The sequence below is a fragment of the Tigriopus californicus genome, chromosome 6 (assembly GCF_007210705.1).
Source record: "Tigriopus californicus strain San Diego chromosome 6, Tcal_SD_v2.1, whole genome shotgun sequence".
In the NCBI taxonomy this organism is placed as follows: Eukaryota; Metazoa; Arthropoda; class Copepoda; order Harpacticoida; family Harpacticidae; genus Tigriopus; species Tigriopus californicus.
In genome coordinates, this window is record NC_081445.1 from 5,918,473 (window position 1) to 5,922,888 (window position 4,416).

Sequence of the window (4,416 nt, forward strand, 5' to 3'; positions counted from 1 at the left end):
TATATTGTCAAGAGAAGAGAAGGGGAATGTGTCTGTGAACGATCTGGTTCTCCTGGTCATGGAAAATACCATGCGCTCGCAGTGGCCCCTTGGGCGAATCATGGAAACTTATCCGGATGGGGATGGAAATGTCCGAACAGTGAAGATAAAGACCGTCAAAGGCGAATATCGACGTCCAATAAGCCAAGTGTTAGTACTCCGTCCAGCCTAAAGTCAAGGGGATAATTTCACGTGTGTGATAAATGTCAAATGATCATTTGAAGGGCCGGTGTGGAAATTGCTTTCCTTTGATTTCTCCATATATGTGCCAATTCTTCCATCTCCCTTCTTACTCGCACACCAACCAATTAGCACTTCATTTTTTTCTGTTGCCGGGCTCGAATTCAAATCGACAGTTTTCTAAACGCCTTCCATTTGAACCAATATCACCTATACGTTTGTAAGTTTCAACCTATGCCATCTTTTACATATGTTTTAGTTTTATAAGTTTTTATACTTTGATCCAATGGGAAACCGTTTACACCATCCACCGAGTTTTTTATTTAATCATCGGATCGCGATGCGTGGACGCATTTTCAAGTTAGGCGTTTTATAAGAGGTCTTAGTTTGTCATCTTCAAGGTCTTGATCTGTCCATTGTGACAATATAAAGGCCCCCCTCTTGTTCAGTAAGCTCGTTCTTGTCAGCTTTCAAATTCATAGGAAATGAGTTGGACCAGTCAGTTTGCTTAGAGGTACTCATTGTAAGGGACTTCAATTTTCCGGGTAGAGTTGTAGAGTGGGAGGCTAGTCCCGATGTGCATATTCCCATTTTAAAATCGAATTCTCAGTCGTTCGAAAAGCTGGAGGAATTTGCGATCTTGTGTAATCTCTCCTAGCATGTTGGTGTATAGCCACTAGGGAGAATTCTCGACTTGTTTTTTTCCAATGACCCTGATCTGATCCAGTATGTCCATGTGACACCTAGTAATCTGTCAGATCATCATGTTCTCGAGATAGGGTCGACTATTACTCAAAAGCCGGCGTGCTCTATAGTAAGACCGGCCAAAAAGATCGGTCTGGCTAAGTTCAAGTTCAAAGATGAACATTGGCCGTTGATTACAGAAATATTAGGGGAGCTTGACCTCATTTCAATGCTAAAAAAGGAATCGTCCATACATGAAACCTTAGAAACTTTATACAAGTTGGCCCTCGTTTTTGAGGACGTCTTTTCCACTCTAACAATCTCTAAATGTGTTCAACAAGGCGGGGCACAGTCTAATATTCCGAAGTATGAGAAGAATTTGTTCAAAAAGAGTTGCAATTTATGATCGGTTATGATATAGTCGGGTGCTCCTCAGAACTCCATTTTGGGTCCTTTCCTTTTAATCATCTTCATTGCTCCACTTCAGAAGCTTGGTAGTAGTAATATCAGTATCTTTTCCTATGCTATGATGATTCAAAATTGGTAGTTGGTAGGAATGGTCAGAATTCCGGTTGTCTGGTAGAGGTCCTAAACCGAATCTACTCTTGGCTTGCGGCGAGTAACATGGCACTGAATGGAACGAAATTCCGCTCAATGACCTTTGGATCGACGCCATTAGACACTCCATTATTAGACGATGAAGGTAAGGGCATTCAGCAGGTCTCATCTAAGAAGGACTTTGGTGGAGTCTTCCAAAATAATGGAAAATTCGATCAGCATATCCAGTCGAAAGTAGGTAAAGCTTTTCAAACGGTGGCCATCGGTTTCCCCCAACGTCATCTCCGCCTGTGGATTTCCGCCGTGATCTCCGCCATAGTGAACTCCGCCAACAACAATCTCCGCCAGGGTGAACTCCCCCTACGGTGAACTCCGCCACAATGAACTCCTCCCATGGTGAATTCCGCCAGGAGAGAACTCCCCCACGACGATCTCCGCCATGGATAACTCCGCCAACAACAATCTCCGCCTTTCGATTCGACTTTCCTTGGCCACTGAACTAGCGCCAAAGTACCGTAGCATCATCATCAACAAAACCACGGTCGGTTATCATATAATCAAGCTTCATAACTTCCAGCTCCTATAAGCTTTGAATTTTATTTTTTGCAGATTACTTCTGGCCAAAGAGCGCAACTAAACAAGCAAAATAAAATCTATTTGAGTAATGCTTCACCATCGAAGTGCACCAAGATGCAAAGCACCTTTTGTTCGTATTGAGAGGTCAAACTCATATTTGAAGCGTCCTGAAATTGTCAATCAGTTGTGTAAATGAATTATGTACCTCTATACAGCAGGTCTTGCTATTGGGTTGAGGTATATGGTATTAGGTTGCAGACAGTCTTGGGATATATTCAAGAAAATAAGGAGAGTCAAACAGACGAAGTACAAAATTAGCATGGCAATACTTTCTCTGGAATTCAACGTCCAATATATCTAAACGACTCGTTTGAAAAGCTATACCAACATTCAAGTGGCATGCTCTACAAATTTTCCGTTAAGTTTGAGGAATACACTTAAAATCTTTCATGGGCGAGACCTGTTTAGTAGCTCTGCCGCCATATTCATATCGGGACTTGGAGGGACGAAAAACATGATCCGTTCCCTTGGAGACCCTGAACCGGGTGAGATTGCTGCCACCCCGCCCACCTCTTGCCGATCCGGTTTCATTGCACACACGACTAGGCTTGAGCCTGAACAAGAACCTCAATGAAAAGTGAGAGCCTCATGAGGAGAACTGGAGACACTGGAAAAAGCGGGAAAGAAGTAGAGAGTAATACGAGGAGTTGAGTGTGTGTGTTTTTGTCCCGACGATCAGAGTTAATAAAGAAACATGAGTGACTATTGGTTTTCGATTGGTAGTGAGAAGCAAGGAGTAGATACAGTCCACTGTGGAGGTGAGAGAGCTTCCAAACATTTAATGGTCCTTCGAGCCGGATCCTTGTTGTGTGACTACCAACAGCGTTCCAATATTGGCTTATAACCAAGGGGAAGATCTAGACCACGTGCTAACTGAAGTGATGGCGAACGAGACCCCAACTCCCCCCGTCCCTGGGACATCTGGACAATCAAGTAAGATCAACCGAGCATTTGGATCAAAAAGAGATCAATCACAATCCAAATCAGATCCTTAAACTCGAAGTTAGTGGCCATCCCACGCGTGTCAAGAAACGAAGATCAGGTTTGACCTCAAGGCTTTGGAAAAGACGCTTGAGGACCTACAAAAGCTTGCAAAGGACTACCTTCAGGACGGCGTTCGGAAGGTGAGCAAGAGCGAGTAGAAGTCTATATTCTTGAGGAGGAACAACGTGTTCGGGATTCTCAAGCCGACGTACATGACCACCTCATGGCCTACGCGCTGAGGGTGAGACGAAACGGTTTTTAGCTCTGGGAATAGCGATATAGCTAGGTTCCGTGATCTAGGCTTGCAAAAGAGATCCACGAGCAACCTATCCCAGACCGAGTGGATGCCCTGGAAGAGTCGTTGGAGATGTTTCACCTCCAGAAGCAAAAGAACACAAGAATGGGTTAAGGGCATCACAAGCAAGGGTCATCCAAAGAGAGCAAGCTGAGGAAGATTCAAACCGTAACGAAGGGATTCCATCACCCGTTAAAAGGCAACACGAAGCAGGGGAGGGAACATCTCTCAATGGATGACAAGTCATGTGTTAGCCCAGACATCAGAGGCGGTGTGGGCAAGAGACCACCTTGGACCTGAAAATGCCAAATTCAATGGGCAGATTGTAGAGTTCACTGAATGGGCAAAAATGGGTTGAAGCATTGGTCACAACACAATGAAGTTCATCTCCGAGAAAATGGAAATGCTCAGGGCATCTCTTGGAGATACTCCAAGACAACTAATCAACGGTATGGGACTCAGAAGCCCATTACATGGCGGCCCTGAAAACGCTTCACCGCGTGTATGGGAATGAAGAACTGGTAGTTGAGGCCATATCCAAGAGATAGAGAAGCTGCCAGCCGTGAGACCTCGAGATCCGTCAAGCCTTGCAAGTTTAGCGTACAGTCTTCAAGGACATTTAATTTATCATCCAAGACAAGGTCGGAAGACGATACATTATTGGGCTAACTTGTTCGTTGCTTGAGCGAAAACTGGATAAAGACACGTACAATGCCTGGGACGTGGTCGGACGCCACACACCCAAACATGACCGAATGAAACATCTGTGTGACTGGCTTGCTGACCTGACTCATCGAGATATGAGGTACCATGGACCACTACCCTCACCCGATGGCCAACCTACCCGTCGTACAGCAACCCATACTGTAACTCTATCCAGTGTCTTATGTGTAGGGGAGACCACGAGTTGACAGAGTGTCCAAGTTTGCAAAGCTGGACCCTCCATCCAGGTTAAAGTTGTTCAGAAAAAGAGGCTCTGCTTTGGCTGTCTGAGACAGGGCACTCTGGCCGTTTGTGTCGCAAGAGACTCAATGTCCCGA